This window comes from Bombus huntii, unplaced genomic scaffold (genome assembly GCF_024542735.1).
Source record: "Bombus huntii isolate Logan2020A unplaced genomic scaffold, iyBomHunt1.1 ctg00000086.1, whole genome shotgun sequence".
Classification (NCBI taxonomy): domain Eukaryota; kingdom Metazoa; phylum Arthropoda; class Insecta; order Hymenoptera; family Apidae; genus Bombus; species Bombus huntii.
In genome coordinates, this window is record NW_026099341.1 from 22501 (window position 1) to 37500 (window position 15000).

Here is a 15000-nt window from a genome sequence, read left to right on the forward strand (position 1 = left end):
AAAATAATTTCGCTACGTACGGCCGCGATGGTCGTGCGTAGCGATTTTTTTTTCCTTTAAATCAAACAACGAGACGCACGAATAGAAAGCGATACGCCGCTGGGACTTTGTCTCCTGCGAGTAAAAAGCAATACGCCGCTGGACTTAGTCGCGTGCGAGTAAAAAGCAATACGCCGCTGGACTTAGTCGCGTACGAGCATAAAGCAATACGCCGCTGGACTTAGTCGCGTGCGAGTAAAAAGCAATACGCCGCTGGACTTAGTCGCGTACAAACAGAAAGCAATACGCCGCTGGACTTAGTCGCGTACAAACAGAAAGCAATACGCCGCTGGACTTAGTCGCGTGCGAGTAAAAAGCAATACGCCGCTGGACTTAGTCGCGTGCGAGCATAAAGCAATACGCCGCTGTGACTTTGTCTCCTGCGGTTAAAAAAAATAATTTCGCTACGTACGGCCGATGGTCGTGCGTAGCGATTTTTTTTTTCCTTTAAATCAAACAACGAGACGCACGAATAGAAAGCGATACGCCGCTGGGACTTTGTCTCGTGCGAGTAAAAAGCAATACGCCGCTGGACTTAGTCGCGTACAAACTGAAAACAATACGCCGCTGGACTTAGTCGCGTACAAACAGAAAGCAATACGCCGCTGGACTTAGCCGCGTGCGAGCATAAAGCAATACGCCGCTGGACTTAGTCGCGTACAAACAGAAAGCAATACGCCGCTGGACTTAGCCGCGTGCGAGCATAAAGCAATACGCCGCTGGACTTAGTCGCGTACAAACTGAAAGCAATACGCCGCTGGACTTAGTCGCGTGCGAGCATAAAGCAATACGCCGCTGGGACTTTTACTCCTGCGGTTAAAAAAAATAATTTCGCTACGTACGGCCGATGGTCGTGCGTAGCGATTTTTTTTTCCTTTAAATCAAACAACGAGACGCACGAATAGAAAGCGATACGCCGCTGGGACTTTGTCTCGTGCGAGTAAAAAGCAATACGCCGCTGGACTTAGTCGCGTGCGAGTAAAAAGCAATACGCCGCTGGACTTAGTCGCGTACGAGCATAAAGCAATACGCCGCTGGACTTTGTCGCGTACGAACTGAAAGCAATACGCCGCTGGACTTAGTCGCGTGCGAGCATAAAGCAATACGCCGCTGGACTTAGCCGCGTGCGAGCATAAAGCAATACGCCGCTGGACTTAGTCGCGTACGAGCATAAAGCAATACGCCGCTGGACTTTGTCGCGTACGAACTGAAAGCAATACGCCGCTGGACTTAGTCGCGTGCGAGCATAAAGCAATACGCCGCTGGACTTAGCCGCGTGCGAGCATAAAGCAATACGCCGCTGGACTTAGTCGCGTACAAACAGAAAGCAATACGCCGCTGGACTTAGTCGCGTGCGAGCATAAAGCAATACGCCGCTGTGACTTTGTCTCCTGCGGTTAAAAAAAATAATTTCGCTACGTACGGCCGATGGTCGTGCGTAGCGATTTTTTTTTTCCTTTAAATCAAACAACGAGACGCACGAATAGAAAGCGATACGCCGCTGGGACTTTGTCTCCTGCGAGTAAAAAGCAATACGCCGCTGGACTTAGTCGCGTGCGAGTAAAAAGCAATACGCCGCTGGACTTAGTCGCGTACGAGCATAAAGCAATACGCCGCTGGACTTAGTCGCGTGCGAGTAAAAAGCAATACGCCGCTGGACTTAGTCGCGTACAAACAGAAAGCAATACGCCGCTGGACTTAGTCGCGTACAAACAGAAAGCAATACGCCGCTGGACTTAGTCGCGTGCGAGTAAAAAGCAATACGCCGCTGGACTTAGTCGCGTGCGAGCATAAAGCAATACGCCGCTGTGACTTTGTCTCCTGCGGTTAAAAAAAATAATTTCGCTACGTACGGCCGATGGTCGTGCGTAGCGATTTTTTTTTTCCTTTAAATCAAACAACGAGACGCACGAATAGAAAGCGATACGCCGCTGGGACTTTGTCTCGTGCGAGTAAAAAGCAATACGCCGCTGGACTTAGTCGCGTACAAACTGAAAACAATACGCCGCTGGACTTAGTCGCGTACAAACAGAAAGCAATACGCCGCTGGACTTAGCCGCGTGCGAGCATAAAGCAATACGCCGCTGGACTTAGTCGCGTACAAACAGAAAGCAATACGCCGCTGGACTTAGCCGCGTGCGAGCATAAAGCAATACGCCGCTGGACTTAGTCGCGTACAAACTGAAAGCAATACGCCGCTGGACTTAGTCGCGTGCGAGCATAAAGCAATACGCCGCTGGGACTTTTACTCCTGCGGTTAAAAAAAATAATTTCGCTACGTACGGCCGATGGTCGTGCGTAGCGATTTTTTTTTCCTTTAAATCAAACAACGAGACGCACGAATAGAAAGCGATACGCCGCTGGGACTTTGTCTCGTGCGAGTAAAAAGCAATACGCCGCTGGACTTAGTCGCGTGCGAGTAAAAAGCAATACGCCGCTGGACTTAGTCGCGTACGAGCATAAAGCAATACGCCGCTGGACTTTGTCGCGTACGAACTGAAAGCAATACGCCGCTGGACTTAGTCGCGTGCGAGCATAAAGCAATACGCCGCTGGACTTAGCCGCGTGCGAGCATAAAGCAATACGCCGCTGGACTTAGTCGCGTACGAGCATAAAGCAATACGCCGCTGGACTTTGTCGCGTACGAACTGAAAGCAATACGCCGCTGGACTTAGTCGCGTGCGAGCATAAAGCAATACGCCGCTGGACTTAGCCGCGTGCGAGCATAAAGCAATACGCCGCTGGACTTAGTCGCGTACAAACAGAAAGCAATACGCCGCTGGACTTAGTCGCGTGCGAGCATAAAGCAATACGCCGCTGTGACTTTGTCTCCTGCGGTTAAAAAAAATAATTTCGCTACGTACGGCCGATGGTCGTGCGTAGCGATTTTTTTTTTCCTTTAAATCAAACAACGAGACGCACGAATAGAAAGCGATACGCCGCTGCAACTTTGTCGCGTGCCAGTAAAAAGCAATACGCCGCTGGACTTAGCCGCTCGTGCTACCGCTGCGCGCGCACCTCCGAATCAGCGGGTATGCGCCGGAGTAGGTAACACTCTCTTAAGGTACGCCGTTCTGCGCAGCTCGTCTTGCGCGCGCGCGCGCGCGCGCTTTTTCAAATATTTTTAAACGTTTTTTCGCGTTTTTTCCCGTTTCTTCGCGTTTTTTCCCGTTTTTTCCCGTTTTTTTCCCGTTTTCCACGTTTTTTCCCGTTTCACGAGAGAGACGAAAACGAGGAAAATAATCGCGACAAATGCTCGCTCGCTGCGCTCGCTCGGACGAATATAGCCCAACCCAAAACCGATCCCGAGCGTTCGAACGAAGATTTCGATGAAATCGAAGAACGAACGCGAAAGGGATTGGTTTTGGGTTGGGCTATTTTTTTTTCGAGCGAGCGGAGCGAGCGAGCAACGCGTAAGAGCGTATCGTTGCGTCGCAGGGACTTTGAAATATTCGCCACTGTTCGAACGTTCGAGTCGAAATAACTCGAGAAAAAGCGTTATGACGCATCGAAATTATCAGTGAAATCGTTACGTATCGACGAAATCTAGTCGAAAGTAGCGATTTCACTTTATTTTTTTAAAAAATTTCGTCCTCCGGACCAACGTGACCGGGACGTTGGAACTTAGAATTTTTTCGCACCGTTACGAAAGTACCGAAAGTTCAACTCGAAATAACTCGGGAAAAAGCGTTATAAGGTATAGAAATTTTGCGTGAAATCGTTACGTATCGACGAAATCTAGTCGAACGTAACGATTTCACTTTATTTTTTTAAAAAATTTCGTCCTCCGGACCAACGTGACCGGGACGTTGGAACTTAGAATTTTTTCGCCCCGTTACGAAAGTACCGAAAGTTCAACTCGAAATAACTCGCCAAAAAGCGTTATAACGTATCGAACTTTTGTATGAAATCGTTACGTTTCGACGAAATCTAGTCGAAAGTAGCGATTTCACTTTATTTTTTTAAAAAATTTCGTCCACCGGACCAACGTGACCGGGACGTTGGAACTTAGAATATTTTCGCACCGCTACGAAAAGGCCGAAAGTTCAACTCGAAATAACTCGCCAAAAAGCGTTATAACGTATCGAAATTTTGCGTGAAATCGTTACGTTTCGACGAAATCTAGTCGAAAGTAGCGATTTCACTTTATTTTTTTAAAAAATTTCGTCCTCCGGACCAACCTGACCGGGACGTTGGAACTTAGAATATTTTCGCACCGCTACGAAAAGGCCGAAAGTTCAACTCGAAATAACTCGCCAAAAAGCGTTATAACGTATCGAAATTTTGCGTGAAATCGTTACGTTTCGACGAAATCTAGTCGAAAGTAGCGATTTCACTTTATTTTTTTAAAAAATTTCGTCCTCCGGACCAACCTGACCGGGACGTTGGAACTTAGAATTTTTTCGCCCCGTTACGAAAGTACCGAAAGTTCAACTCGAAATAACTCGCTAAAAAGCGTTATAACGTATCGAAATTTTGCGTGAAATCGTTACGTATCGACGAAATCTAGTCGAACGTAACGATTTCACTTTATTTTTTTAAAAAATTTCATCCTCCGGACCAACCTGACCGGGACGTTGGAACTTAGAATTTTTTCGCATCGCTACGAAAGTACCGAAAGTTCAACTCGAAATAACTCGCTAAAAAGCGTTATAACGTATCGAAATTTTGCGTGAAATCGTTACGTATCGACGAAATCTAGTCGAACGTAACGATTTCACTTTATTTTTTTAAAAAATTTCATCCTCCGGACCAACGTGACCGGGACGTTGGAACTTAGAATTTTTTCGCCCCGTTACGAAAGTACCGAAAGTTCAACTCGAAATAACTCGCTAAAAAGCGTTATAACGTATCGAAATTTTGCGTGAAATCGTTACGTATCGACGAAATCTAGTCGAACGTAACGATTTCACTTTATTTTTTTAAAAAATTTCATCCTCCGGACCAACCTGACCGGGACGTTGGAACTTAGAATTTTTTCGCATCGCTACGAAAGTACCGAAAGTTCAACTCGAAATAACTCGCTAAAAAGCGTTATAACGTATCGAAATTTTGCGTGAAATCGTTACGTATCGACGAAATCTAGTCGAACGTAACGATTTCACTTTATTTTTTTAAAAAATTTCATCCTCCGGACCAACGTGACCGGGACGTTGGAACTTAGAATTTTTTCGCCCCGTTACGAAAGTACCGAAAGTTCAACTCGAAATAACTCGCTAAAAAGCGTTATAACGTATCGAAATTTTGCGTGAAATCGTTACGTTTCGACGAAATCTAGTCGAAAGTAGCGATTTCACTTTATTTTTTTAAAAAATTTCACCCTCCGGACCAACGTGACCGGGACGTTGGAACTTAGAATTTTTTCGCCCCGTTACGAAAGTACCGAAAGTTCAACTCGAAATAACTCGGGAAAAAGTGTTATAAGGTATAGAAATTTTGTGTGAAATCGTTATGTTTCAACGAAATCTAGTCGAAAGTAGCGATTTCACTTTATTTTTTTGAAAAATTTCATCCTCCGGACCAACGTGACTGGGACGTTGGAACTTAGAATTTTTTCGCACCGCTACGAAAAGGCCGAAAGATCCCCTCCAAATAACTCGTTAAAAAGTGTTAGAAGGTATGAATATTTTACAAGAAATCGTTATAACTCGATAAAATACGTCGGGATTAAGCGTTTATATCGTCGGCAGACGGATATAAAAACGTTTGGACCGACACGACCGGTCGTTGGAACATAGAAAAATTCCGAGCCGGTACGTTGGGACTTAGAAAAATTCCGAGGGCGAAAAAGTTTTTTCGAGTTTATTCGTTAAAAAGCGTTACAAGGTATGAATTTTTTTGCATAAATCGACGTAACTCGACGAAATACGTCGGGATTAATGGTTTATTTCCGTCCGAGAACGATTTTTAAAAACGGACCTATGCGGCCGGTCGTTCGTACTTAGAAAATTTTCGGACCGAACACTCTTTTTCGATTAATTCGTTAAAAAGCGTTATAACGTACGAATATTTTTCAAGAAATCGTTATAACTCGATAAAATACGTCGGGATTAAGCGTTTATATCGTCGGCAGACGGATATAAAAACGTTTGGACCGACACGACCGGTCGTTGGAACATAGAAAAATTCCGAGCCGGTACGTTGGGACTTAGAAAAATTCCGAGGGCGAAAAAGTTTTTTCGAGTTTATTCGTTAAAAAGCGTTACAAGGTATGAATTTTTTTGCATAAATCGACGTAACTCGACGAAATACGTCGGGATTAATGGTTTATTTCCGTCCGAGAACGATTTTTAAAAACGGACCTATGCGGCCGGTCGTTCGTACTTAGAAAATTTTCGGACCGAACACTCTTTTTCGATTAATTCGTTAAAAAGCGTTATAACGTACGAATATTTTTCAAGAAATCGTTATAACTCGATAAAATACGTCGGGATTAAGCGTTTATATCGTCGGCAGACGGATATAAAAACGTTTGGACCGACACGACCGGTCGTTGGAACATAGAAAAATTCCGAGCCGGTACGTTGGGACTTAGAAAAATTCCGAGGGCGAAAAAGTTTTTTCGAGTTTATTCGTTAAAAAGCGTTACAAGGTATGAATTTTTTTGCATAAATCGACGTAACTCGACGAAATACGTCGGGATTAATGGTTTATTTCCGTCCGAGAACGATTTTTAAAAACGGACCTATGCGGCCGGTCGTTCGTACTTAGAAAATTTTCGGACCGAACACTCTTTTTCGATTAATTCGTTAAAAAGCGTTATAACGTACGAATATTTTTCAAGAAATCGTTATAACTCGATAAAATACGTCGGGATTAAGCGTTTATATCGTCGGCAGACGGATATAAAAACGTTTGGACCGACACGACCGGTCGTTGGAACATAGAAAAATTCCGAGCCGGTACGTTGGGACTTAGAAAAATTCCGAGGGCGAAAAAGTTTTTTCGAGTTTATTCGTTAAAAAGCGTTACAAGGTATAAATTTTTTTACGGGAATCGTTCTATCTCTATTAAATACGTCGGGATTAAACATTTTTATCGATTTTTTCAAAAAATTAGCGTTCGTCGAACTGACACGACTGGGATATTTTTCTAATTTTTTCGTTAATTAACGTTACAAGGTATATATTTTTTTGCATATTTCTACTTATTTTAACGTATTGTAATTGATTATAAACTTATTTTTTGTCCGTATTCGATAAAAGAGTATGTTTACTGATGCAATTTTTCGGTGAAAAAAAAAATTAATTTTTTGGTAAAAATGCATTTCTATTATGTTAATAAAACGTCTGGTAATGTATTTCGATGGTTGGATATTGGCTTTGTATAGTAGTGATCGAGCGTTCGCGAGACTAAGTTCCAGCGTCCCTTCCGAACGGTACGTTGCTACGGAGGTTTTGCACCGTAAGCGCGCGGCCGCTAGCCCGGCCGGCGCCGGCCTTCCGGCTGGCGCTTTCGTATCTATAAGAGAGACGTCGAGCCGGACGGTTCGGTCGGAACAGCGTTGAGCGCGTGGCTATTCTACGGCCTCGGTTGAGAATTCAGTCACCGCTCCTCGAGTCTTAGTGTATTTTACGCTATTTCTCGACTGTTCCTCCGTTCTCGTTCTGGTTTTTTCTCTACACTGCTGCGCCGCGGGTCGCTGTCCTGGACGTAATGACCAAATATCGTGGCAAGGTTCCCCTGAGTCGGGAAGCTGGTGACCTGTGTGTACGTATTCTAACAAAAATTGTTAGATGCGTGTGTGCTTGTACTAACTGAGCATCGATTCATTCAAAAGAGTATAACCGTCTGCTTTCTATAAAAACTTCTGCTTTCGCAGAAGTATCCGATGAGGCGGTAGGAGCGTACTATCTTTGCGTAGTATGTCTTCTGCCGAAAATGTTCTACCGATTGAAAGAATATTCTTACGGTATGTCCAGCGCGACGCACTGGGATACGCGCTTGTTCGTTCAGCGTGAGGTGCGTATACGTGCTTTACCGCTAAGATATTCTAATAAGTCTTTTTACACGAAGACAGCATTATGGAAATGTTCCTTTAGAAGTACGATTCTAAACATTTTATATAAGACTATGAGAAAGAGAGAGAGAGAAGAGAGGAGGTGGAGTTGAGAATTACAAAGTGGCTGCGAGCGGCGTTCGAAGATTATTACTGAACTATGGGTGTATCTCGAACGTCGCTAGGAGATATATTTTATAGATATATCTATCTTAAGAACGAAAAGTCTCGTCGTACGGTGCTTACGTCCCACCTACGACACGAAGAGAACTTAAACGAAATTTATAAGAATTGTTATACGAATAAGATCCCTGGTTGATCCTGCCAGTAGTCATATGCTTGTCTCAAAGATTAAGCCATGCATGTCTCAGTACATGCCGCATTAAGGTGAAACCGCGAATGGCTCATTAAATCAGTTATGGTTTCTTAGATCATACCTACATTTACTTGGATAACTGTGGTAATTCTAGAGCTAATACATGCAAACAGATTCCGACCAGAGATGGTAGGAATGCTTTTATTAGATCAAAACCAATCGGTGGCGGATGGCTCGTCTGTCCGTCCATCGTTTGTTTTGGTGACTCTGAATAACTTTGTGCTGATCGCATGGTCATCTAGCACCGGCGACGCATCTTTCAAATGTCTGCCTTATCAACTGTCGATGGTAGGTTCTGCGCCTACCATGGTTGTAACGGGTAACGGGGAATCAGGGTTCGATTCCGGAGAGGGAGCCTGAGAAACAGCTACCACATCCAAGGAAGGCAGCAGGCGCGCAAATTACCCACTCCCGGCACGGGGAGGTAGTGACGAAAAATAACGATACGGGACTCATCCGAGGCCCCGTAATCGGAATGAGTACACTTTAAATCCTTTAACGAGGACCAATTGGAGGGCAAGTCTGGTGCCAGCAGCCGCGGTAATTCCAGCTCCAATAGCGTATATTAAAGTTGTTGCGGTTAAAAAGCTCGTAGTTGAATCTGTGTGTCACAGTGTCGGTTCACCGCTCGCGGTGTTTAACTGGCATTATGTGGTACGTCCTATCGGTGGGCTTAGCTCCTCGCGGGCGGTCCAACTAATATCCCATCGCGGTGCTCTTCACTGAGTGTCGAGGTGGGCCGATACGTTTACTTTGAACAAATTAGAGTGCTTAAAGCAGGCTACCTTCGCCTGAATACTGTGTGCATGGAATAATGGAATAGGACCTCGGTTCTATTTTGTTGGTTTTCGGAGCCCCGAGGTAATGATTAATAGGGACAGATGGGGGCATTCGTATTGCGACGTTAGAGGTGAAATTCTTGGATCGTCGCAAGACGGACAGAAGCGAAAGCATTTGCCAAAAATGTTTTCATTAATCAAGAACGAAAGTTAGAGGTTCGAAGGCGATCAGATACCGCCCTAGTTCTAACCATAAACGATGCCAGCCAGCGATCCGCCGAAGTTCCTCCGATGACTCGGCGGGCAGCTTCCGGGAAACCAAAGCTTTTGGGTTCCGGGGGAAGTATGGTTGCAAAGCTGAAACTTAAAGGAATTGACGGAAGGGCACCACCAGGAGTGGAGCCTGCGGCTTAATTTGACTCAACACGGGAAACCTCACCAGGCCCGGACACCGGAAGGATTGACAGATTGATAGCTCTTTCTTGATTCGGTGGGTGGTGGTGCATGGCCGTTCTTAGTTGGTGGAGCGATTTGTCTGGTTAATTCCGATAACGAACGAGACTCTAGCCTGCTAAATAGACGTAACTTATGGTATCTCGAAGGCCCCCGGCTTCGGTCGGTGGGTTTTTACTACCAACGTACAAACAAATCTTCTTAGAGGAACAGGCGGCTTCTAGCCGCACGAGATTGAGCAATAACAGGTCTGTGATGCCCTTAGATGTTCTGGGCCGCACGCGCGCTACACTGAAGGAATCAGCGTGTTTTCCCTGGCCGAAAGGCCCGGGTAACCCGCTGAACCTCCTTCGTGCTAGGGATTGGGGCTTGCAATTATTCCCCATGAACGAGGAATTCCCAGTAAGCGCGAGTCATAAGCTCGCGTTGATTACGTCCCTGCCCTTTGTACACACCGCCCGTCGCTACTACCGATTGAATGATTTAGTGAGGTCTTCGGACTGGTGCGCGGCCAATGTGATAAGCATTGCCGATGTTACCGGGAAGATGACCAAACTTGATCATTTAGAGGAAGTAAAAGTCGTAACAAGGTTTCCGTAGGTGAACCTGCGGAAGGATCATTAACGATACGATACCAAAAGAATTTGACTTGAACACATATAAAAACTATGAAATATATATCACAATGGTCGGTAAGGAGCCGTACTCCTCCTGTATCGACGAAAGTATATACGACGTATTAACAAGCTATATACTTTAACAAACGAAAACGCCAGGGAGCTTGGCAACCTCCGTTGGCACGAATAGAAATATTCTTAAGGAGGAGACGACCCTCCAGCTACGGAATTATACGAAGAGAAGGTGGCACTCTCTCTCGATCATCGGGATGAAGAGATATATATATACAAGTATAAAAACGAAATGCGAATGAAACTTATTCGAGGCGCCTGCGTGAGGTCGTAAACAGAAAGACCCGCCGTCTCCGAATAAAACATATAACATATAATATATATATATATGAAATTCTAATAAAAGGGAACTCTAGCTTCGAAAGAGCCAACAAAAGTTAAGGCTCGATATCAAACGAAAAAATTACGATGGAAACCAGGTGTAAAGAGAAATGCAGTCGTGGCGCCTGCGAGAGGCCGTACACAGAAAGACCCGCCGTCACGATCTCGTATTTCGTATTTGCATCGTGGAAACCGTACAAACGAAATATAAAAGTCCATGCAAACTAATAAGAAAATCTCTAAAGTGCCTCGTGTCGGAGTGATCATGCTCGCCTATTCTCTTCTATGTTTCGTGGTCTGTGTTGCGTTTGTTCTCCTCCTAGCAACGGGACATATCGAAGACTCCTCTTTGGGATCGAACGAAGCGTCTAGAACGAGTCGACGAGAGCGAAAGAACTTGTAGCGAGTCGCGCAGAGCGAAAGGATACCGATATACATCTTCGAAGGTTCTCTTCGAAGATCCATGGATACCTTCTGCGTCGACTTCTCTCGTCTCTTTCATCGAAACTCTCGTCGTTCTCGAAACGTGCTTCCTACCCAAAGGGCGTGTGCTCTTCGTATGTCGTTTCGTTCGAAATAACGAAACCACGTGTAACATACTCGTGGATCGGGTAACCTAGAACGAAGACGCATCGCGTGGATGTTGGCCCGCTATGCGACGATGACCGATGATGATGATGATGATGATGATGATGATATGATGATGATGTCGATGTCGACGACGACGACGATGAAGACGATGTGTAGCAACGATTCGTAACTAGTCTAGCCGAAGTTCGTTCAGAGGGGAACGCCGCCGGCTTCGAAGCCTCGATGTCGTGAGTCGGACACCCGTGCCGTCGCTAGAGTTTTTCAAACTCTGCTTCTGGATATTGGGACGAAAGACCGCTCGAGGACGACGACAGCCGTGCGTGCGTATCCCATCGAATTTTTTTTACACCACCTGAACGAGACTAAAGTTTCGTCTAGTTGATCGTCTACCGTCGCATAATGTATATTATATACCGTTCAGAGGGGACCGGCTGTCTATCCTCGTTGTCGTGAGTCGGACACCCGTGCCGTCGCTAGAGTTTTTCAAACTCTGCTTCTGGATATCGGGACGAAAGACCGCGCGAGGACGACGGATGCGAGTCCCATCGAATTTTTGACTTACACACTACCTGAACGAGACTTAAAGTTTCATATTATATACCGTTCAGAGGGGACCGGCTGTCTATCCTCGTTGTCGTGAGTCGGACACCCGTGCCGTCGCTAGAGTTTTTCAAACTCTGCTTCTGGATATCGGGACGAAAGACCGCGCGAGGACGACGGATGCGAGTCCCATCGAATTTTTGACTTACACACTACCTGAACGAGACTTAAAGTTTCATATTATATACCGTTCAGAGGGGACCGGCTGTCTATCCTCGTTGTCGTGAGTCGGACACCCGTGCCGTCGCTAGAGTTTTTCAAACTCTGCTTCTGGATATCGGGACGAAAGACCGCGCGAGGACGACGGATGCGAGTCCCATCGAATTTTTGACTTACACACTACCTGAACGAGACTTAAAGTTTCATATAATATACCGTTCAGAGGGGACCGGCTGTCTTTCCTCGTTGTCGTGAGTCGGACACCCGTGCCGTCGCTAGAGTTTTTCAAACTCTGCTTCTGGATATCGGGACGAAAGACCGCGCGAGGACGACGGATGCGAGTCCCATCGAATTTTTTATTTACACACTACCTGAACGAGACTTAAAGTTTCATCCAGTTTGTCGTCTATCATCGCATATATAATATACCGTTCAGAGGGGACCGGCTGTCTATCCTCGTTGTCGTGAGTCGGACACCCGTGCCGTCGCTAGAGTTTTTCAAACTCTGCTTCTGGATGTTGGGACGAAAGACCGCGCGAGGACGATGGATGCGTGTCCCATCGAATTTTTGATTTACAAGACACACACTACCTGAACGAGACTAAAGTTTCATCGAGTTTATCATCGCATAACCCGTTCGGAGGGGACCGGCTGTCTATCCTCGTTGTCGTGAGTCGGACACCCGTGCCGTCGCTAGAGTTTTTCAAACTCTGCTTCTGGATATCGGGACGAAAGACCGCGCGAGGACGATGGCTGCGAGTCCCATCGAATTTTTGTTTTTTTTTTTTTTTTTTTAAAGAAAAAACACCACCCGAACGGAGATGTGTTCTATCTTTCGTCGATTTTTCATGCTTTCAGTCGGTCGCGTGGTCGCCATCCGTTCGGAGGGGTCGCCGGCTTCGAAACCTCGATGTCGTGAGTCGGACACCCGTGCCGTCGCTAGAGTTTTTCAAACTCTGCTTCTGGATATTGGGACGAAAGACCGCTCGAGGCGGACGGCCGCGCGAATCCCATCGAATCTTTACTATCACCCGAACGATGGAGAGATGCACGCGCGCTGTTTCTTGAATAATTGGACGAGAGAGTAGAATCAAACACATATATAACATGGGCTAGCCACCGTGCTTACTCGTTCGCGAGATCGTGTGCTGTACAGAGGATTCAGAATCGGGTGTATATATCCCCGTCGTTTCCTGACGAACGGAGCTTCGATCTCGATGGTTGTTATATATCATAATGTACTTTACGCCCGGCCGGCGAACGCGCGTATCTTCGCGCGTTCGTCGTTTTCTTTTTTTTTCGAACGTTTTTGTGTCGTCAATCCTATGGCGACTTCTGCGCGTTCGATTCCCGTTGGTCGAACGTGACGGAACTCGGCTTCGCTAGAACCGAGAAGAGTACATTTGAGTATTGAACTGTTGTAAATTTATAAAAGATTACCCTGAACGGTGGATCACTTGGCTCGTGGGTCGATGAAGAACGCAGCTAATTGCGCGTCAACGTGTGAACTGCAGGACACATGAACATCGACATTTCGAACGCACATTGCGGTCCACGGATACAATTCCTGGACCACGCCTGGCTGAGGGTTGCTCACGTAAACCTAAGACTGCTTGCGTTGCGTATCGTTACTCTCCGTATCTGTCTCTCTCTGTCCCTTCTTGCCTTAACAACCCGCCGTCGTTCTTCTTTATATAAGAGAACGTTTCAGAGTCGGACGAAGGTACAAGAACGAGGATACGAATAAGAGCGGACGGAGAGAACATACGCGACGTACGAGCGATTGTTGGACGCTCGTCGGCGTTCGTCGCGGTCGTGCAGAGACCGTGCAAGTCGTACGCATGCTCGATATATAATCTATCGTGTTCACGGGAGACTACGAAACTCTACCTCTGTCTCTCTCTGTCCCTTCTTGCCTTGACAACCCGCCGTCGTTCTTCTTAAAAATTATAAGAGAACGTTTCAGAGTCGGACGAAGGTATACGAAGGGATACGAATAAGAGCGGAGAGAACCGGTCACGGACCTGCGTGAGTGCTCGCGGCGTCGTGAGTCGTCCTTACGAGGGCGACCGCCCGCTTATGCACCGCTTCGTGTATCGGTTATCGAACGTATATACTCGTAGTGTTCTCCTCGTGACCGATTTTTTTTTCATATCAGGCGATATATGCTACGTTTGCCGGTGTTCGACGCACGAAGGTCCGCGCCCCCGACGTCGTCTTAAAAGAATATTATATTTGGCGAGACTGAGAGAGAAAGCAAATATGGGAACTCGGTCGAGAGAGGAGAGAAGAGAGAACCAAAAAAAAAACCTAAACTCGATGGCGTGCGAAACTTTGCCATAATCTACCGTCTTTTCTTAAGACTCTCGTACAGCCCCAGGGATCGAATGCCCACTCCGTCTCTTCGCGAAAGCGACTGACAACAACGAGGACCGTCGCATCGATGGGTCGTCGTTGCGTTTTACACGCTCTGTGCTTTTTTACAAGCCCCGAAAGTATCAGCCGTAGATCCGGGAACGCACACGCGAGATTTCTTCGAGCGCTCTGACGACTTAGGGAGGTATGATCCCCAGCGTCGCGCGGAGATCGGAGAGTACACGTACTCGTATCGGGACGAATTTTCCCCGTCGTCGTGTATCTCTCTGCCCGCGCGCCTGGCTCCCGAAAAGCCACGTTCGTCGGAAATCTTACATATTATATATGTAACGCGTGTGCGAACTAGCGTGTGTCTAAGATCGGCTATACACGGGTGCTGCTGTAACTACAAGCTCGAGGTGTTTTCCGCAGCGTTTCTGTACCCGAGGAAGATGCGCATGTGAGTCCGTTACGAAGTTGTTCGTACGGTCGTCGTCGTCGGAGAGATCGTAGACGAGGAAGAAGACGATCCCCTTTGGCGAGGCTCGAGAAAAAAACTTTGAGAGAGACGAGGTATACACGCGCGTACGACTATGTCGTGCGCGCGTGTGATTTTTTTTTTATGGCAATTCGACGCTT

The 15000-nt window shown here is 46.3% G+C and overlaps 1 long non-coding RNA gene and 2 other non-coding genes across 4 annotated transcripts in view; 2 read left to right on the top strand and 1 right to left on the bottom strand.

The window, feature by feature from the left end:
* The window catches only part of LOC126876620 (uncharacterized), a 57409-nt gene that overhangs the window by 5363 nt on the left and 37046 nt on the right, over positions 1-15000 (bottom strand). The window lies entirely within an intron of this gene.
* On the top strand, positions 8347-10269 carry LOC126876631 (small subunit ribosomal RNA). The gene has a single exon (XR_007694388.1). It is a non-coding gene; the product is annotated as a small subunit ribosomal RNA (ribosomal RNA).
* Positions 13444-13598, top strand: LOC126876628 (5.8S ribosomal RNA). Its single transcript, XR_007694384.1, has one exon. It is a non-coding gene; the product is annotated as a 5.8S ribosomal RNA (ribosomal RNA).